Source organism: Myotis myotis, unplaced genomic scaffold, assembly GCF_014108235.1.
Source record: "Myotis myotis isolate mMyoMyo1 unplaced genomic scaffold, mMyoMyo1.p scaffold_m19_p_5, whole genome shotgun sequence".
NCBI lineage: Eukaryota > Metazoa > Chordata > Mammalia > Chiroptera > Vespertilionidae > Myotis > Myotis myotis.
Genome location: NW_023416357.1, coordinates 3,506,492 through 3,528,633, shown reverse-complemented (window position 1 = coordinate 3,528,633; position 22,142 = coordinate 3,506,492). Strand labels below are relative to the sequence as shown.

Genomic DNA, 22,142 nt, shown 5'->3' with positions numbered 1-22,142 from the left:
CCTTGCAGCCCATCCCTTCCTACGGGCCAGGGCGCTGTCCCTGTCCCAGTCCCAGCCTCCAGAGGGGGCGGGAGGGAGGATGCGCCGAGGGACCCGTGCCCACCTCCTCTCAGGGGTCGATCCCCAGGTGCTGCAGATGTGATTGTGCCGCATTGACCAGATGTGAGCAGATCCTAGCTCCTGGGTGCAGGGGAGGCCGGGAAGGAGTGGATTTAGGGCAACTGTGTTCCAAGCTAAGCATCTATAGAAAAAGGTGCCAATAAATATGGGCATCAAGGAGCAGCATTGGCCACGCCATCCACCCGCTGACACCACGCAGCGGGCCTTTCCCCGATGGACGCGGCTCTTGGGATCGTCTCTCGTCCTCCCTCCTCCTCCTCAGGGACTGGGGGACTGAGCGGGTGACCAGGCTGCGCTGGGTGCCCGGCTCCCTGAACAGAGCCCAGCTGTGCCCCAGCTCCCGGCCCTCAGCCCCAGCCCTGCGAGTGCGCCTCCCACAGCCAATCCGCAGCCCTGCTTCCTGCTCCTCTCCCCTCTCTCCCCTCCCCCCTCCCCCTCCCCTCCCCCTCCCCTGTCCCCTCCTCCCTCCCCCCTCCCCCCTCCTCTCTCCCCTCTCCCCTGTCTCCTCTCCCTTCTCCCCTCTCCCTTCTCCCGCTCTGGAGAGAACAGTCTAGTGACCTAATTAAGGCGGGGATGGTTTCTTCCCTCCCACAGGGACTCTGTAGAAACGCTTGCCAGGGGGGATCACACCTCCAGCCCTTCACTCTCCCCCCACATAAGGGCTTTTCAGCGGCTCTCCCTGCTCCCTGCTTGGAGAGCAATCCTCTCTCAGCAGAGTTGCTGTTAGCAGGTGGCAGCCGCGGGGCCTCTGCTCCAGAAAACATGCCAGGCCCGTGTGGCTCAGTGGGTGAGTGTTGACCCATGAACAGGAGGTCAGTTTGATTCCTGGTCAGGTCACAGGTGAGGGTTGCGGGCTCGATCCCAGTAGGGGGTGTGCAGGAGGCAGCTGGTCAGTGATTCTCTCTCATCACTGATGCTTCTATCTCTTTCTTCCTCTCCCTTCCTCTCTGAAATCAATAACAACAACAAAAAAAGAATTGATACCAGAAGCACGTGCTTCCCAGATTCCTTGGACCGTGGGCTCAGCTGCGCTGTGTGCGGAGCTGGGAGCTGGGGCACGCGGGAAGCGGCTGGGTCAGAGGTCACGGCCAGCATCCTCCATTGTGGGTGTGGGTGTGCTGGAGCAGGTCTGTCTCCTGTCACCCCCGCCCTTCCTGGCCCTGCACAGTGCCGTGAGCGCTGTCCTCAGGGGACTGTGGGAAGTCCGGCAGCTCGCTGGGACTGCGACATCTCTGGGCGGAGAGCTGGTCATGGTTCTGTCCGGTGGCCAGCCCGCTGGCGCGAGCTGAATGCGGCTTGGCACCCGCCAGCAGCAATCAGAAGCCATTGGAAGTCATCGACTGATCAGAGATAGTTGTTAATTCTTGCTCAGTGCTTGCATGGGTCGAATATTAAAGTATATATATATTTTTAAATATATTCCACTGTTCACAGAGAGGAAGGGAGAGGGATAGAGAGCTAGAAACATCGATGAGAGAGAAACATCGATCAGCTGCCCCTTGCACACCCCCCACTGGGGATGTGCCCGCAACCAAGGTACATGCCCTTGACTGGAATTGAACCCAGGACCCTCCAGTCCGTAGGCCGACGCTCTATCCACTGAGCCAAACCGGTCAGGGCTGAAGTATATTTTTAATATGGTAATAGCTTTTCCTTTACAGGCAAATATTGGCAATAAGCTAAAAATTCCTTTCCCATGAGAATCAACTCTCAGATGCCTTCAATGGCTAATAAGTTTTAAAAATATCACTTGTTTCTCAGATGGTTATTTTAGTAAGTTATATTTACTTTAAAATCTTACTTCAAAGTCCTATCGCCCCTCTTTTAGGAAGCAGTGGGAAGCTACTAAATTTCTGCTTGTGCCCAAGTATTTAATTCAGCGTTTTCTCTACTAGGAACAGACTGTTCTCACTTTCTGCATCAAATGGCCGCCTTCTCGAGGCGTTGGGGATGATGATGAAGAAGATGACGACTATCATATTAATATAATATGATGGAGTGTTTGGGTAGCAAAGGCCGGGAGCCTTTCTTTTCTGAAAGAAGTGGTTGTTGGCTGTTGGCAGGTTAATACTGAATTGAATTTAGGTCGCGTGGGTTTGCATGAAGACTAGATTCCTGTGCTAATCCTATCACTTTCTTACTGTATGACGTCAGATAAATCTCTTCCTCTTTCTTTCTGGCTCATTCACATCTATAATATGAAAAGTTGGGGAGCCCTTCAGCGCTCTGTGATAACGTGATCCATTGAGTTTATGATCCACGTGTGGCAGGTGGTACCTTGACCCTCGGTGATAGTGACCCTATAATCAGTTAAGAATAAGCTTTGAGCCCTATCCGGTGTGGCTCAATGGATAGAGCGTCAGCCTGTGGACTGAAGGGTCCGGGGTTCAATTCCAGTCAAGGGCACATGCCCAGGTTGCGGGCTCAGTCTCCAGTAGTGGGTGTGCAGGAGGCAGCCGATCAATTATTCTCTCTCACCATTGATGTTTCAATCTCTCTCTCCCTCTCCCTTCCTCTCTGAAATCAATATATATATATAGATAGATAGAATAAGCTTTGAAGTAGGAAAATAGCAAAAGAGAACAGTGAATTTAGAAAAATAAAGGAAACATAAGGAAAACCTACATGGGTGAGGAATATTTTTAGATTTCCCCAAATTCGATTCCTTATTAGATGTTTTAAAAATCTTCTTTTAAGACGTGAGGGAGATTCTTAAATAGTCTCCTCTCAAAGTTTTAAGTCCTAGAAACATTGAAATATTTTCTAAAATGTATGAGAAGTTTAGTTTCCCTTTTGAATGTGAAGGGGCGGGTTTGGTTCTCTCTGGGCCGGCATCCATCTGTGCGGAGACAGGCCCGCAGTCTGCTTCGGGAACAACTGTAGAAATTCTTGAGAAAGCGATTGCCTGTTCGCATTACATGCCTTTCCTTTCTGCTTTGGGGGCGAGCAAACAGATACACGGCTCGGTGAGATTACGTTGTACGCGTGAAAATGGATTCTTTGCTTTCTCCCACCTTGGTAAGCACGCAAATTGCTAACTTTTCAGTAGATTCATTTGAGACAAATTATAGCTAATCATGTGTGTCACTCTATTTCCTCTTAATTGACACAGCGTGTGTGTCGGCACAGAAAGGGAAAAATCACTTTGGTTGTCCTTTACTGAAAAAAGCAGTTCACTGATTCAGAAATGAATTTGCAGCTACGTGAATTGAGATTGACAGATGGACGTGTAGATGAATGAGAATCACACTGTGTCTGTCAGACAAAACTGCTCATGATATAAGTGAAATGTTAGCTAACTCTTCCCTCTTCTTCCCATCTATCTATAATTTATTGTTTTGTGAATGGAAAACACAGTACTTATGTTATTATTTTATAAATTATTGGTAAAAGCAGTACATCCTAAAAATTGGGCTGTATGATACTCGAATTTAATATTATTATTATTATTATTGTAGTTTTAATGTCTGAACTTTTTTTTTGGCCAGAGAAGTAGTTTAATACCTGTTAAATGAAGCTAGTTGTTTTTCACAAAACCATTTTAGCTAATGCTTGTGCATGTGTGTGTTACCTAGAGGTTAATGCTAGTACCTAAAGTAAGAAAAAATGATTAGTGAACTATTTACGTCTTTACACTTTAATAAGATACTTAAGCAGAGGTTCAAATGAAAATCTCAGACTTGATCATCACTCTAGTCTGGGAAAGTTTTGGCTCACTATTACTCCCTACCATGAATACATGTTTAGTCAGGGCGTATCTGCCAAATTCAAACCTAATTTCACGTGTTTACTGCTAATAATGGCTGTTACTTAAAGCAGAATTAGTGGGCTAAATAACATAAAACAAAGGGTGACTTACTGCTTGGTTTTTCCCTGGCAGACACTGTCAGCTGTTTGCACGACACTGCGGCTGAAGCAAGTCTTTACCGCTGAGTTAAGTTGGAACAGCGGGGGTGCTGTTAGGTCTCAGCCGGTTCTTCTAAAACATAACCAGTGTGTTCTTTTCTGTTGGTGCTTGTATTCAAAATGGCACTGCCGAGGTCGGGCTCACCGTCTGTGAGCAATGCCCCGTAGGTAGTTTTTCTAATTCTGTGCATCTTTGCAAGATTTCCCCCAAACCTTGACTGAAGGAGCCTCCCTCCACCCCGAACTGTTGGATTTCCATCCTCTTTTCAGAAACTGACAGTTTAGTTTGCTTTGAATGTGGTTTCCCCGTAGCTCTGCTTCAAGGTGCACCCCTTCCCTGCTACTAACGCCTTCCCCTCCTCTCCTGTTCCCTCCACCTCCTCTTCCTCTTCCTCTCCTTTTTTTTAAAAAAGTTCTCTTACTGGCTGTGTGTCAGACAGATCTGGGTTTGAAGCGTCACTTGGGGGTGTATCTAAACGTGGGTGTCTCTGTTTCCTCAATGGCACAATAATAATTTTTGGTGTTTTATTAATGACATAATTAAGTGCTTGGTCTAGAAAAGGTGTTCAGTAGAAATCTATTGAATGAATGAAGGACATGGAAACTGTTTCATTAGTTACCTGCCAAGCTTTATTCCTTTTTCCTAGTTTATAAATAACTAGAGGTCCAGTGCACGAATTCATGCACAGGTGGGGTCCCTTGGCCTGGCTGGCGATCTAGGCCTATCAGGGGGCTGGCCAGCTGCGGGGAGGGGCCGCGGGAGATTGGCTTTGGGAGTACACTGACCACTGGGGGTCAGCTCCTGCATTGGGTGTCTGCCCCCTGGTGGTCAGTGCGCATCATAGCGACTGTTCGCTTAGGCTTTTATATATATTGATGCTTTTCCTAAGGTGAAGGCTCAGATTGGATTTCCGAATCCGAAAGGGGAGGCTGCATCGTTCTCATTGCACTGCATTGGTCAGTATCGCTCACCGCTGTAAAGCACATTGCAGTGATGTCTCCATTTAACCCCCTGGGGACAGAGCTCCATAATGAAGCTGGCTTGGGCGCAGTGGTGGTTGGGAAAGTTCCGTCTGTACCGTGGGGAAGCCATGCGGGAGCTGGTTTGCACATTGTCTCATGTAGACTCGCTGGCTCCCGAGTGTTCCCTCCCCGAGGAGGGCAGGGCCACCAAGGCTGGCGGGCTGGTCACATGTGGTGCAGGATCTCATCGCCTGAGTCGCTCTGTCCCAGGCTGCCCGTCTTCCCCCAGGGCAGAGCCAGTGGAGGTGCCTGGGGAGGGAGTTTCCGTCTAGAAGAACAGCCTTGGTTTCCTGTAGTTCGTCTTTCTGTGGAAATACTGGGAGAGTGTGTTATGAGAAACCTCTCTGCCATTTAAGGACGCGGCCAGTGGAGGTGCCTGGGGAGGGAGTTTCCGTCTAGAAGAACAGCCTCGGTTTCCTGTAGTTCATCTTTTTGTGGAAATACCGGGAGAGTGTGTCATGAGAAACCTCTCTGCCATTTAAGGACGCGGCCAGCCTACGCTGCGTGGCAAGGGTGGCATTTATAGCCAAAAATCAGAGCTGTCCAAGGCTTCTCAGGGCCTTTGTGGTAGTGTTTTGTGAGCGACTGCCTGGCCTTCATGAAGGTTTGGCCGTCATTGGAGGCTGAGCTCCCTGTCGGCAGGCTGGACGGAGTGTTTTTACCACCACCTCCCGCTTGGCGGTGAATATTGGAGCTGCTGCCTTGTACACGGAGCTGGAGGCACACTTGGACACGCGCGATCGGCGTGGCTCTCCGGCGCCAGGAGTGCGCCCAGCCCGGCCCAGCTCCGCCTCCCACGGCGGGGCTTCCCTGCAGGAGGCACCCCATCCCCCAGCTGACTCCTCCTTGTGTGGGCTCTGCCTCGGCTGCTCCCAGCAAACTTGGGCAACGGTGCGTGTGGACGGTATTTACTTTTTTAATTATATTTTTACTGATCAGAGAGGAAGGGAGAGAAGGCGAGAGATAGAAACATCCATGATGAGAGTGGATCGTGGATCGGCTGCCTCCTGCACGCCCCCCGCTGGGGATGGAGCCTGCAGCCCGGGCCTGTGCCCGTGACTGGAATCGAACCCTGACCCCCTGGTTCACAGGTTGATGCTCAGCCCCTGAGCCGCGCCGGCCGGACTGGGCTGGATGTTTAAAGGAAAATCCTTCAGGCAGTCTGCACGCCTTGTGAGGGTGATCAGGTGCGCGCTGAGCCATGCGGGCGGATGGGGGCCACAGGGGGCCGCAGGAGCCACAGGCACCTGGAGGAGTAGATGAGTCGCTGCCAGGAGGGTGTCTGGGCTCCACATTCGGGTGAGAGCTTCAGGCTAAGAAATGAGAAGTTTGGAGCGTGAGGCTGGTGCGTTTCAAGTCCTCCAGTTCTTTGCTTTTTTTTTTTTTAATTGATTTTTTTACAGAGAGGAAGGGAGAGGGATAGAGAGTCAGAAACATCAATGAGAGAGAAATATGGATCAGCTGCCTCCTGCACACTCCCCTCTGGGGACGTGCCTGCATCCAAGGTACATGCCCCTGACTGGAATCGAACCCGGAACCCTTCAGTCTGCAGACCGATGCTCTATCCACTGAGCCAAACCGGCCAGGGCTCTAGCTATTTGCTCTGACTCAGCTACAGATTCGGCCCCCGCATCGCGTTCCCTGGGGAACTTCCTTCCCGTCCCCGGCCTCGCTCTCTCCGGGCGCGGGGCAGTCCTCCTTCTCCTGTCGCGATGGCAGGTTCATTGTCATTTGTTTTCCCTCCCTGCGCTGGACCCGCCCGAGCTCAGGGCCTGTCTGGTCCATTCAGCCGCCATTCGCTCCACGCGCGCGGTCGGACGTGGGGTCGGACTGTGAGTAACTGGTGGGAGCTGATCGTGGAGTCCATGTTCTGACTCTTGGCCTTGGAGTGTGAAGGCCACTTCCCTCCTGGGCTGAGGATCCGTCATATTTATAAAGCCGCTCGCCGCTTTGGGAGTATTTTCAGCCGGAACCGGAGGACCCATTGGCTGCTGCCTCGGTCATTTTGCCGTGGGGATGGGTGAGGACGGGGCATATTTGAGAAGAAAGGTCTTGGGAGGGAGCTGGGCAGGCGTGAACATTGTCAGCATTCATCAGTGCCGCGTCGTTTTTCTCGGTGCAAGTAAATGAAGGCTTAATTTCCCTTTCAATCCTAATGAACGTTGCTGAGCCATTGTCTTGTTTCCTCTATTAACTGACAGCATGCAGTGTAAAGGCTGCATGGGCATTGCAAGTCCAGGCGTCAGAGTGGGTGTAGGTGACCGGAGGACGCGATGAGCGTGACCTAAAGAAGGATCGATTTGGAATTATCTACTAGTATGAATCAACTCATAAATGATTTTTTGATAATAGCGTTTTGAGTCCTGAGAAACTTGTCATTTTGATATTTGCATGCTGTCTTCAGAGTTGACATTCTCATTCTTTTTCCTGTCTAGTGTTTGGAGTCTAATTTAACTGATGGTTAGCTCGCTTTTCCTCTGCTATTGATCAAACTGTTTTTATGTTGGGCCTTTAAAAAATATAATACACACACACACACACACACACACACACACACACTGAGTGGCCAGATTATCATGACCACCTGACATTTGTAGACAAATTAGCTATAATTTCATGCTGAAGTTGCTAGAGGGCCAGACCATTATAAACGTCTAAATAGCACAACATACCTAAGTATCTTTGCTGATCAAGTTCATCCTATCATGTTGATGGCGTATCCCAGTGGAGATGGCTTCTTCCAACAAGACAATGCGCCATGCCACGGTGCTCGTATTGTGCAGACTGGTTTCAAGAACGTGAGGGAGACTTTACCTTGCTTAGGTGTCCCCCACAATCACCAGATCTCAATCCAATTGAACATTTGCGGGATGAAGTTAAAAGAGCCATCAGGCAGCTGGTTCCACAGCCATCAAATCTCACAGAACTGGACAGTGCTAGTCATCAGGCATGGTGTCAGATTCCTCGCATCACCTTTCAACATCTCGTGGAGTCAATGCCAAGAAGAATCGCCACAGTATTGAAGGCAAAAGGTGGCCCAACAAAGTACTGATGGGGTGGTCATAAGCTGGCCACTCTGTGTGTGTGTGTGTGTATTATTGATTTCAGAGAGGAAGTGAGAGGGAGAGAGAGAGAGCTAAACATCAATGATGAGAGAGAATCATTGATCAGCTGCCCTCTACTGGGGATCAAGCTGAAACCTGGGCATGTGTAGGACTGACCGGTAATCAAACTGTGACCTCCTGTTTCATAGGTTGATGCTCGACCACTGAGCAGCACCGGCCAAGCAGGCTTTTGCTTTTATAGGAATCTCACTTTCAAAATTAAGGTCCTGCAACTTCCTCAGTTCTTGACTGCACAGACTAGTTTTTCCTTTTTTGGGGGGGGGGGGCGGGGGGGGGCACCCCTGTGAGACTTTCATATAGTCCCCTCCCAGAGTTGGCTGCTTTTCCTATTCCGAGGATGGCTGATATGGAAATGCTTCCAAAAGAGAGCGTGAAACCGATAGTTCAATATTTGAGACACTTTAATGTAAAGGAACTTAAATATTTGTGAGTGGATGTCTCCTCCAGCAAAGTTTAATGAAATATTGCATAATTTATAAAGTGTGATTTTGATAGCACTCAAAATAAAATTTTATGTGAAGTATTTTAGAATTTTCCCATATGCTTTCATATTGGAGATACCTGTCTGCTAACTTTGAAAGATATTTAGTAATGGGACGAGACAAGTCAAAGATCTTCGTTGACGTAGAAAAAGGTAAACAGTGGCTCCTTTTCATTCAGACTGACTGGATGTCCAAACATTTCTCTCTCTCATAAATGCACGAAAGTATGTGGCAGTTTTGTGGCCCCGTCTCGCGGTGCGCACACAAAGGTGTAGTGGCTGAAAATGGCTCCTCTTCTAAAGTGAAAACCCCATTCTTTAAACAATGAAATTAGACAGGTTTGTGCTGTCCTCGCTTTGGCAGCTGGGACCACGTCAAAACAGTTTCAACAGTTACCTGGTCATTATCGGCGCCGTCCTTTGTTAACTAACATTGGTTTGCAAAACTGATGCCAAATAGAATCAGTGTCTCTATTCGCATAAATCGCTTTGCTAAGGAAACAGTATACAGAGGGAACATGATTTTTTCTTCACATTTGGCTGTTAAATACACTTCCTGATTGATTTATCGATTGATTGCTGATTTGGATCAAGAACTAGTGTTCTGCTGCATATGCATGTTAATAAATGTGCTACACAAATGCAGTGACATAATTGTGAAAATGGTCAGATTTCACGAGAGGCATCTGCACCAAACAAGAACTAAGTTGTGGACCAAGTGCTGTGTAGCGAAGGGAAAATTAATAGACTTCTCTGGGCCTTAGTTTCCTTACCGATAAAATAAGAGGCCAGATAGATGGCCCGTTTTTTTGACTACAGTCTTCTGAGTGTCTTGGGAATGAATTTATTTCTCTTTTCAGTTCAGAAAGTGAACTCTTCTTGAGTGATTTCTTTGTGGTTGGATCTGAGTACCTCACCGTCCATCAGTCTGTTGCAGATTAGTCGTCTCAGATGTTTTTCCTCCCTTTTCTTCCCGATAAATTCGGACTCCTTGACACTGATGACGGCTTCCGTACCCTTCTTGTCACCTTGCAGCTTCAAACAGGGGGATACTCATGGGCTTGAAGAGGCGGGGAAAGTTCTCACGAGGACTCTGAAACGTTTCCTGTCTTTTATTAACGGTCCCTGAACAGAATTTACCTGAACAGAATTTACCTGAACACAATTTCCTTTAGAACGTGATGTGGGGAAAGGAAAGAGCTAGAAGCATTTGAGAATGCAAGTGTAGTCAAACAGATACGTTACATGCTTCTTAAAGCGAACGCATATGGCAATTATTAGCTAAGGTATTAAGACACGTTTTTGCTTGTCCACTACCATTAGAGCAAGCACCTGGGTATATTTCCTCTTTTAAAATTAAAATAGATTCTAAAAAACATAAAGCGTATAGTCATCCATGCAGGTGGCAGAAGAATTTCAACTGGATTTTGCTGGTTTTATAACTTTTCTCCTTGTTCGTCTCTGTAGCGCTATACATGCCAAAGCCATTTTATTTCCTGAGAGACGTTGACCCGACAGCACTGCATCTCCGCGCGATTACCACCCGGCACGTCCGCTGATAAAATACCGATTCCGTGCCAGAGATCTGGGGGATATTTTGTTAGAGTTGAAGTGCTTTCCTTCGAGGACGACTTTGAACTTTTAGAATATGAAGTTCTTTTGTGAGTAATGATCGCAGGTGAAATATAACATGAAACAGCGGCACGGGCGGGGCCTTTCATTAGGAGACAAGGGGTCCCTGAAGGCGGGGCACGGGGCTGGCTGCGCTGCCGGCTCTGTGCCAGGAGCATTTTGAGGAGGAAGGGTTAGGTCTTGTCACAGAGGAATCAGAAGTTCCTGCCACCGCCAGCCCGGGGGCACCCTCACCAGAAGCCAGCGACGGGGGACATGTCAGCCTCGCTCACCGCTGCTCCATGAGGAACTCACATCCAGTAGATGTGGTTTCTCCATCACTAAGAGGAGGGCGTGCCTCGGCGGTTACTGACTTCTCTTTCGCTCTGACACCCTGAAGTCAAGGTCCTGTTTCCTGGGTGAATAATTCCCCCCCATTCCCGAAGCCTTTTATTCTTCGGCTGGCCTTCAGAGGGTGCGATCAGAACAAGCCTCTCCATTTTGAGTTTCTCTTCTCAATGGACTTCTCTTCTGCTCCCCTGCCCAATAGAAGGCGCACGCTCCTCCGTCCGCGGCCCTGGAGCCCGATGGACACGGGCAGCAGGAGACGCGCCGCAGGTGCTGTGCTTGCGCGGGCCTGGCTCGCGGGCCCGGGGGCGGGGCGTTCCTGGTTGTCTGTCAGCCGAGGAAGGCGGTGGGCTTGCTGAACCCGGGTGGAGGTTCTCTAGACGACTTTCTGTCCTTCCCAGCACGAAGGTCAGTCATCCTCGTCTTATGGTGACGGGAGATGCTCATTCTCCCCTCCAGATGTTGTCATGTTCTTTTGGGTACAGTTACTGGGAAAGCATAGGGACAGGGCTCCAGGCTTAGGCACTCATGCGCTCCTTTCTTGTTATAATCAGTTCTGTACTTGCTTAATTACAGGACATGACTTCATGAGCCATACTTCCAGGCAGGAGAAGTTGAAATATATAGATTATATGCAGTTCCTTACCCAGAGTTCGTGAATCTAAAAAGCTCTGAAAATGTAAACATTTTTTTTTTTTTTTTTATAAATTGGGCCCATATTTAGTGGCAAATGGATAGGAATGGACAGGGGGTTATTTGTAGTGGGGAGAATACTCACGCATCTCTCTGCTGCCGTGTCATTGGTCATTAGGGTAAGGCGTGAAATATGCACCCTGGCTCATTCCTAAAATATGAAAAGCTTTGAATTTCAAAGCACATGTACCCACTGGGGATCCAGATAAGCGAGTATGATCTTTATCATCCATTTTCCTGAAGGGTTAGCCCTATAAGCATAAGAATAATGTTTTTTTATTTCTTATTGTCCTCAGTGGAAATGCAGTGCAATAAGTAGACAGCAATTTGGTGCTTGCTCCGGAGAAAAGTGGGAATTAGATTCTGGAAAAATAAACTACATGCATTATGGGAGAGGATGCTAACAGACAGGAAACAAATGAGAGTACTTATCCCTAGAAATTCGTGCATCGAGCCTCTGAATTTCAAACCCGGCCTTCTGTTAGCTCTGGCTGCAAACAGCGTGTTGCACAGACGTGTTAAACATGGTTAAAGGAAATTACAAGCAGAAATCGTTGCTATGCAGAGTGATATTTGCATAAAAGCGAATGAACGGACTGGTTTGGAAACATTTTGCTGAGTAATGTGGCTTTGAAAGCAAAATAGTAAAAAAAAATTATTTTAATGACAAATGCAAATGATCTACAGTTTTGACTCTGCAGAATTGTATCTCTTTTTGGTGACGGCTACAGGAATGAGGCGAAATAATGTTCACGTCACAGTGCTTTTTACTTTTTGTCTGTGGTCCTAGGCGCTGATTCCAAGTGGATCAAACACTTGTTTCTGGCGTAACAGATGGTGTGCATGGGGCTCTCGGGTCCACTTGACTTTTTAAGTTTTATTTTGGCAGAGAGAGAGGGAAGGGAGGAGGGAGGGAGAGAAACACGAACACCGATGTGTTGTTCCACTGACTCATGCCTCATGGGTAGGCTCTTGTGCGTGCCCTGGCCTTGGTGTGCCCGGACAGCGCTCTCACCAACGGAGCGACCCGGCCAGGGCACCTCCAACTGACTTTCATAAAAGAACCGAAAATTCAAATCGCTAGCACCAATAACGATCGAAAAGTATTTTCTCTTGCTTAAAAGAACTTTATAATTAAAAATTCTTGAGATAGTTTTTAAAAAGCTTTTTATTGATTTCCTGATTGATTGACTTTTACTTAATATTCTTATTTTATCATAAGGCAGTTTTTGAAAGATTGTATTAAGCTGCAATAACAGTGTTTATGTTTCGATTTCAATTAAACTATATCCAGAGACAGAAATAGTGGTTGTTAAATAATTTAGAAAATGGCTCATTAATAATTGATTCTCAGCCACACAGTTTGTTACACCTAAAATTTTAAAGGCGTTTTGTCAACGTCTGTGGTAGAATCTGATGTCTTCATTGCCATTTTCAATCTCTTCTTACTGTGTGAGGTTCATGCTAACACTCAGTGTGACTGCCTGTTCTCCTGCCACGTCGGATCCCCTTCCGACCTGGATCTCACATGTGTTCACCTTTTCCTGAAGCCCATAGTGGTCAGCAGCTTCTGGTGGGTCGCAAGTGTTACACACTAAGGCCTTCCTCAGTCGCCTTGTCCCGCGTGGCACCTCTCCTTGCTTTTCTCACACTCTGCACAGGAACTGGTAACTTTACTAATGAGAAGATCAGCGTCAGTGACAGACTTTTTATGAAAAATAATGTGGGGAGGATCAGAAAATCTTGAGGGAGGTATGATAAAATTATCCTATGTAATAAAAGCCTAATATGCTAAGTGTCCGGTCGTCCGTTCAACCAAAGAGTAATATGCTAATGATATGCTAAGGCCATTCAACCGCCCGCTATGACATGCACTGACCACCAGGGAGCAGACAGTCAACCGGTTGACCAGTCGCTATGATGTGCACTGACCACCAGGGGGCAGACACTCTGGTAGGTTAGCTTGCTCCTGGGGTCTGGCTGATTGGGACTGAGCGAGACGGGCTGGACACACCCTGGAGCCTTCCCACAAGCCCTCCCTGGCTGGCCAACCTCCTGCGTCTCTCCCCGGCCCCAATTGTGCACTGGTGGGGTCCCTTGGCCTGGCCTGCACCTTCTCGCAATCCAGAACCCCTCGGGGGATGTCGGAGAGCTGGTTTCGGCCTGATCCCACAGGCCAGGCTGAGGGACCCCACTAGTGCATGAATTCGTGCACCGGGCTTCTAGTATTAAATATAAAAACATAGCCCTGGCCAGGTAGGGCAGTTGGTTAGAGCGTTGTTCCAATATACCAAAGTGGCAGGTTCGATCCCCCATCCTGGCACATACAACTAATGCATGCATAAATAAGTGAAACAACAAATGGATGTTCTCGCTCTTAAAATCAATCAATCAATCAAAATACAAGATAAGAGGGATGCTAGTAAAGGCCTTTCATGTTGAACTCTACCTTCCCTTTCCTGGAGGTTTTATTTAAGATCCCATATGGATATTTATCTTTTTCACTTGGTACGTGTGAAATTCATAGTCACCTATGAAGGGTCTCTTGAGGGTAGAGATGGAAGTTGAAGAATCTCATGAAGGAAATGCCATCATTTTCCTTCTCGGGCTCCTTTAAGAAAGGGAAAGGGGGTAGGAGAAGAAGAGGCCTTTGTGCTGGGGGACAAGTAGAAGGTCCGGGTCTCCACGTGCCTGGGGCTGTCACTGCGCGAGGAGAGTGATGGTAGCCACACACGCTCAGTCCTACACGACAGCAGCACGTTGGCGAGCCGCTTGCTGAAAATTGCATAATCATCTTAAGCAAGTCCATTTGTCAGTAATGTGTTGACTATCAGGTAAAATTGATTTTCTCTCCACCTTCATGTCCTTAGAACTGTATGACTCCCAACCAGAGTGCGAATGTCCCAGGATTGCTAGTACACATTTCCTATATCAAAGGGACTGAGCCGTGACAGCTAACCTGCTCTCCCCGCCCCTCCCCGCCTTTCTCTGCGTGCTGCACCCTGGGAAGTTCCTCCCTGGGCTGAATTCGGAGCTAACAGGTTTCTCTAGTTTCAGAGACAGGGAAGCGCCTTTCCCAGGATGTGGAGTGAATCCACTGTGCCCAAACCAAGGGTGTTAACGCACAGCTTATTGGTGGACACGCATGGCCTAGGAAGGGCAGCTGAGGCACTGGGGTACTGATGTCCCCCTTAATTCCAAACAATAGCAAGATGATGCCTGCAGAGCCAGTTAGACACACCACAGCCCTGAGCCTCGGTGCCAGTGCTGTCACTGAGGCATGGCTCCCATAGAAAGCCACCCTGGACAAGGTTTGCCGTGAGGGCACATTTCACCAGCAGTTGCTGTGCGTCTCTCCGCGCTGGTTTGGAAGGGGGTTCCCGCCGCATTTGCTGGGCTCCTGGGACAGAGCGCTCCGTGACTTATTGAAACACACTCGCGTGGCTGCAGATATGGAAATTTCAGGAACGTCACGTGCCCTTTGCTGTTTGTTCAGCTTTTATCATGAGCGCGGCAGACAGCACGCGTGAGATTTTCATGATGGGGAGCATGTTGAACGACAGATGAACGTACTCAAACCTTCTTTGTGAAATGTGGAAGCACAGGCGTGTGACTCCGGTGGTCTCGTTTCACAGCATTCCACATGAAATTCCCTTACAGTGACCAGTTCGATCCCCTAAAACATTACAGGTGTAAAACATGTGTTCCCTGAGTGTTATCTCTTCTAAAATCTGACTTCTAGACAGAGTCATGCTCATTGACTTAGGTCAGTGGTCGGCAAACTCATTAGTCAACAGAGCCAAATATCAACAGTACAACGATTGGAATTTCTTCTGAGAGCCAAATTTTTAAACTTAAACTATATAGGTAGGTACATTGTTATTAACTTAATTGGGGTACTCCTATGCTGGCCTTTGCTAAAAACATCCTCAATCTGATTGAGGTACGTTCGCTGAGGTCGACCCCTTCCAACTCTCCCATCCACACTCGTCTTGTATACTTGTTTCGTCTGTCTCCTTTTGCTCATCCTCTCTATATGTCCAAACCATCTCCACATACCTTTCTCAATCCTCAACACTACATCTTCTTTCACTCCACAATGGTCTCTAAAATTAACTTAATAAACTTTACTTAAAGTTTTAAGTCTTAGTTAAACTATAGGTACGTTGAATAAAACTTGATATCATACTTAATAACGATATTATTTATTGATAAAATTAAATTCCTTACAATTTACCTTACAGTATCCATAAAATTAAATCATGACAATGACTGACAAACACTAATGTGAACAATGGCCTTGCATCTCCTTGGAAAGTTTGGGTAAGTCAGGTTTGTATGTTGTGACCTGCACATGGTATTTTGTGGAATAGCCACGCTCAAGGGGCCAAGAGCCGCATGTGGCTCGCGAGCCGTGGTTTGCTGACCACTGGCTTAGGTTGACTTTGATGGGACATGAATACTTCTTATTCTCCCACATGCTAGGCACCATCCAGTGTACCTGGCCAGGGAGCTGTGTGTATATTTTGAGCCCCCCTTAGGGGACAGCATGCATGTGTCTTCAGCACCGACGACACCCTGGTGGCCAACATACACAGAGAAATTAGAGGTAATGGGAGAAGGAGGCATGGCTCAGATATTCACGCAAATGAGGACTGAGCCGTTTTCGGAGGGTTCGTATAGGAAGGGGCCAGCACCTGGCCTGGGCCCGGCTGGACGGGGAGGCCGGAAGCTGAGTGGGAGGGAGGACTTGAGAAGGTGAAGATGTGAACTGGCTCTTGAAGGATGTGGAGGGCCCAGCCCGGAGGCAGAGGAGTCCCTGTTTCATGAATGAATAGACTCCTATTGGAATCATTTTAAAGTTAATCCTAATCATTTTCCCCTATGCACTTGATTACTATTAATGCAGTTTATTCCAGAAAAAAATAGAAGAGAGTAAATACCATTAGCAATAACAATCATAAATGATCCAAGAAACCTTCCCCGCGAAGAGCATACCCTTCTCCCCTTCTCCCCCCAAAAGGCCCCTATACAACTATAAATCCGTATTTTAATAAATACATATAAATGTAAATTTTAACAAAAGCAGGGTCATAGCATTCTGAGACTACAGGGCATGACATGTGTCCTTTAGTGACGGCAGGATGCCTGTCATACATGCACTGTTACTTATTAAACAATCTCTCTTTGTGAACTTTTTAGTTACCGCTAATGTTTCAACAAACCAAAAGGATTTTCAGCAAATTCTACAGTGTTTATAAAGCTGACTTAATCAGTTTAGGGACTAGATTAATCTTAAATAAGGAGGCATTTATTTATCATTTCCAGAGTTGCTTGGCTTATATTTGCATACTACCGAGAGTTCAAATGAGAATTGGAGGTACGGGCATTTAACTTACTGAGATACATATTCTTGACTAGAAGAAAAACTCATTTGTAATGCCATGCGCAAGAATCATTTACATTATGATCAGTTCTTTACAACTTTAGCTTTTATCCCCAAAGAGTAATCACTGAGACAACCAGAAGCCCTTTTATTATTTTATTTTTTATTTTAGTTTTTAAATTGATTTCAGAGAGGAAGGGAGAGGGAGAGAGAGAGAGAAACATCAAAGCTGAGAGAGGATCATTGATCAGCTGCCTCCTGCACGCCCCACACTGGGGATGGAGCCCACAACCTGGGCATGTGCCCTTACCAAGGATTTAACCGTGACCTCCGGGTTCATAGGTTGATGTTCAACCACTGAGCCACGCCGCCAGGCAACCAGAAGCCCCTTTAGAATCGCTGGTCACTGCAGGGTCTGCTATTCAAGCCCAGCATTCCAGTGGATATGGCTAGAATCCCTTTTCCCCATTTTCAAGTTCTTGACAGTGTTTCCTTGTAGTCGTCCTCTTGTGATCATAAGTAATTTCATCAGGAAAAAACTGCCATGAGAGTATCAATGGCCATAGAAGCCTCCTTGAGTTTGCAGATCTCAAACCATGAGCTATCGAGGTGACAGAATTAGCTTCTCTCTAGAAATTTCCATAAGAAATCTTGCACTGGACTTCCAAAAGCCTCTTATTTTGCTTCTTTGAGGCTAGAAAAAACCAAGAAACTGTCTCCAGCAGATTGCACTCCCGGGAACCATGCGATGGGGTGAATTTCTGGCTGGTGGAGCTGCCAGCATTTGCAAGGGGTCCTTCCCCAAAGTGGCCCTGCTCACCCTTGGGAACTGGGAACCTGTCGGCCGGTACCAGGCCTGTTTTCTCGAGAGAGATTTGTAGGTGCCAGTAACACATGTCAAGTCAGTCCTTGTCCCTCAATAGCTGCTCGTCATTTCTGATGAAATGAAAATCATTTTCAAATATGCCATTTGGGGCATAACTTAGGTTACACAGTTGATGTGCCCAGTAATATCCTGGCCAAAAAAATAAAAATAAAAATAAAAATAAAAATAAAAATAGGGGGCAGAGGGGTTGTTTCTCATTGAACCGGTGAAAATAACGATCCGGCGTGAAGAGTGAGGACACATCGGAAGTTCCTGAATTCTGGGGGACCAGTGAGATTTAGGTGTTCTTTTGAAACAGTTCATCTTAGTTTATAAAAGCAGTGTCTGCAAAATTGAAAATGTAGCTGAAAAAAAAGGAAAAGAGATGAGTCTTCCCTGTATGTCCATTAGAAAACAATATTAAAACAGCAACATCTGTGCACATCGCTGCACTAAAAAGTGTCGCATCAGTGAATTCAGTCTCAGTACTTCTTGTTTCATTGGCGCTAACGCCAGCAGAGCGTGCCTTGAGGGAGCTGTCTGCACGCACAGGGGAAATGGGCACGTTGGTGTCCAGGGTGGACACAGATTCAGGCCTGGCATTGGGATTGTGACTGTTTTTGTTCAACCACCACCTTTCCCCTGGTGGAGCCGTCTGCATGGCTGCCTTCCTGCAGGTGTGCGGGGCTGTCTCTTAGCTACATGTTCACTGGCTTGAGAATGAATTGCATTTGCTAATTGAATAGGAATCGATGAACTTTGTGATCAAAATATGTCAGATGTAAGCACAGTACCTTTGTTTTCAAATAAAGTTGTAGGGGCCAGTAACACATGTCAAGTCAGTCCTTGTCCCTCAATAGTTGCTTTCAAATAATTACACCTTTCACACGCATCTTCTGAGGATGAATCATTTTTTCAAAGCCTTGCTGACGAGTGAAAGGCAAGCGATTTTTAGCGAGCGCTCAGAAGACTTGTGGAGGCTAAGTGGCCCCCTCTCTGGCTTAGCCGCTCGCCTCCCAGGAGGCTGTGGCCCAGAAAGAAACGGGGAGAGTGGGGGACGGTACAGCCTCCCAAGCCCACGTCCATGTCCATACAGTAGAGACAGCACAATGACTCAAGCGCCTTTGAAGGGCTACAACACCATTGAACCACAAGGAAGAAAAAGTGTTGCCCCTTAAACAAATGAACTTCTCTTTGGCAAACAGAAAAATAATCAGACTAGGGACATTGCGACTTTAGCTGTGCAGGATCTAGTTTATTATCGTTTTTAGGTCACACGCTTCATAAAATTCATGAATATTACTGACAAACCTAAATAAATCACTAGTATATTCTCTACTTTAAGATAACTAGGCAAAACTTATGAGATTAAATCAAGGCTAGATAGCTGTTAGTTTTTAAATTTAAATGGCTCATAGATGTTTACATTCAAGTACCTCAAGCAGCTTAATAGGTCTGTGTACAAATAAGGGTGATTTCGGTTGTAAGAAGCAAGGACACTTCATGCTGTCTTCACGAGTAGGAGGAAAGGTATTTGTTCCCGCGAGGAAAGCTTCGCAGATGAGATTTGGGTTTGGTTTGGTCTGCCTCTGTCTGAAATTTTCTAAGCTCTGCCTTTCTCTGTTTACCTGGGGGTGGGGGGTGGAGGCGATGAGGGGGTTAGGAGGAGGGAGTGTCCCTTCCCCAAACCATTAAGTAGAAGTCCCAAGCTTTCCTCTGAACAGACCACCCTCCACCAGCCACAGCAGCCCACAGGCCCACAGGTAGGTGGAAACAGACTGCTGTTCTGATGCGCTTGTCGGGTTGCCCATCCCCCTAGCCCCTGCCTGGGAGAGGGGTCTCCTGCAGACCCAGGGCTCCCCCCCCCGCCCCCCCCTCCCCCGCAGCAGGGAGGGAAGCGCCGAGGGACAGGCCAGAGGCCTGTGGAGGTCCCTGGCAGAATTGTTTTGCTTCTTCCCACACTTGAATTTTGGGGGGAGGGGAGGGAGTTGAGAAATTTTCATTGATCATCTCCTATCATTACACAGCTCTTTCTCCCACACATCACCTTCCCTTTAATCCTGTTGACAATGCCAGGAAGTAGCAGCCGTCTCATTAAACAAATAAGCAGGAGTTAGCCAATTCCACTTTCTCCGGTTCACACGCTTGTAAAGGCCTCATATTCCAATGTCCATGCTCTTCATTTTTCAGGTTGTGAACCACATCATCTTTGCTAAGGAACTTTGTGAGAGAGATTATTCTGAGTTGGAAGATAACAGGATTTACACTATTTATTTATATTTTTTAAAACATATTTTTTATTATTTTCAGAGAGGAGAGAGAGATACAAACATCAATGATGATAGAGAATTATTGATTGGTTGCTTCCTGCATGCCTTCCACTGGGGATCCAGCCTACAACCCGGGCATGTGCCCTTGACTGGAATTGAACCCAGAACCTTAAGTCCACAGGCCAACACTCTATCCACCGAGTCAAAAGGCGGATTTATACATTTTAAATAAACATTCATTCTACAAATAATTCCAGTCTTCCTACTATGTGCTAGTTTTATGGTAGCTGCTGGGATACTGTGGTGAAGATGGCAGAGGTGCCTTCTAATCTTATAATAGACTAGAGGCCCTGTGCACGGAAATTCATGCACTCAGGGAGGGGGGAGTCCCTCAGCCTGGCCTGTGCCCTCTCACAGTCTGGGACCCCTCAGGGGATGTCCACCTGCCGGCTTAGGCCTGCTCCCCCGGGGGATTGGGCCTAAGCTGGCAGTCAGACATCCATCTGCTAGCCCAGGAGCCCTTGGGGGTGGGAGAGGGCTCCCACTACCGCCGCTATGCTTGCAGCTGTCAGCCCGGCTTCTGGCTGAGTAGTGCTCCCCCTGCGGAAGTGCACTGACCACCAGGGGGCAGCTCCTGCGTTGAGCGTCATAGTGACTGGTCGTTCCACTCTTAGGATCAATTTGCATATTACCCTTTTATTATTTAGGATTAGTAGGGAAGCAAATATTAATAAGAGATTCGTGCAATAGGCCTTCCTTCCCCTGGCTGCTGGCACGGGTTTTCCTCCGGCACCTGGGACCCAGGCCTTTGCTCCGGCCACAGCGGAGAAGCCAAGCCTCTTCAGTCTTCAGTCATCTTCAGCCTTCAGTTGGGCAGAGACTTCAGTCTTTCCTCCCATATGCAAATTAACTGCCATCTTTGTTGGGTTAATTTGCATACTCATCCCGATTGGCTGGTGGGCGTAGCGGAGTGACACCAATTTGCATGTTTCTCTTTTATTAGTGTAGATTAGTAGGGAAGCAAATATTAATGTGTATAATTACCAACAGTGTCACTGCTCTCTAGTCAGGTGTCTCCAGCTCTGGGAAGGGCGATCAGAAAGCTTTTTCCTGGGCTTTGAGTTAACAGGACAGAAAGGAGTGGGAGCGAGGGAGAGAGAATTCTAGGCCAGGCACACAGCGTGCTCAGGAGCGGGAGGGGGCCTTTTTGTTTTGTTGCCTCCGAGAGCGAGCGCAGGACAGTGCGGAAGACACCAGACAAGCAGACCGGTTGGATCCTATGGTCTTTGGCGGCATTAAGAATTACGCTGGATGTACACCTAAAATTTACATAATGTCATTAACCAATGTTACCACAATAAATTTAACTTAAATACACACACACACACACACACACACACTTGTGCTTGACATTTCACAAGAGATTATTTTGGGACGAACTGCTTTTATGTACCTTAAATATTTGAGAAAGTTGCTGAGGTAATAGCTTAGTACCTATTGCAGTTATCTGTGAATATTTATAGTGTTTTCTTAAAAGGTGTTTTCTTGCCCCAACAGAACCTCGCTGCGGTTATGCATCATTTCATCACATTTAGCTTTTCAGCCATGGTATGCCATGTGAATCTTCTGCAGCAGCTGTAAACACTTTTCTCTCCATTTATAACTTGAGCTTCAATGTAAAACAGGAGGCAAGGGCATCTACATTTAGTGAATATTTGTCAAAACAATGCTGGGTTAGTTATAGTTGCCAACTGTGCAGAGAAGTCCCAACATTAAGCTCCTGAGGAAGAAATATAGGAATAATATTTGTAAGTGATGAATGTAGTGTGGGTGCTTGGCCCGCTCCACCCTACTCGCAGCTCCTTGGGATTGCATGTGACCTCCTTTTCTCTTTGGTTATGACTAAAGGATGAGAAGGAAGCGGAACTTTACTCATTTAAATATACTGTTGGCGCTTGCTTCCGACCAAGGCAGGATAATTGGAAGACTGTGCTCAGACCATATGGTGTATTAATACCATAAATAGAGCATGCATCTAGGTTTCGGATCACGGTTGGCGTAGGCCTTCCAAGTTCATCTCTGTTGAGAAGAGAGTTTGCTGAAAAAGCCGAGCATGTGACCTGCAGTGTAATATTTAAGCACTGAAGTTGCTGACTGGCCACTTCCCGAAAAATCAAACAAACGAATCCCATTGCTTTCGATCCTGTCACTTCACGTGCTGAAAGTGTAACTTTAAGGGTGAACCAAACACGCTTTGAAAATAGGAACTTCATGCATCATTGAGAAGCGTAGTGTGTAACGGGCTGGCGCCTTC

General features: G+C 47.1%; 1 protein-coding gene across 5 annotated transcripts in view; it reads left to right on the top strand.

Annotated features, from left to right (window-relative positions):
• The window catches only part of PARP8 (poly(ADP-ribose) polymerase family member 8), a 137,184-nt gene that overhangs the window by 38,428 nt on the left and 76,614 nt on the right, over window positions 1–22,142 (top strand). The gene's annotated exons all lie outside the window — the stretch shown is intronic.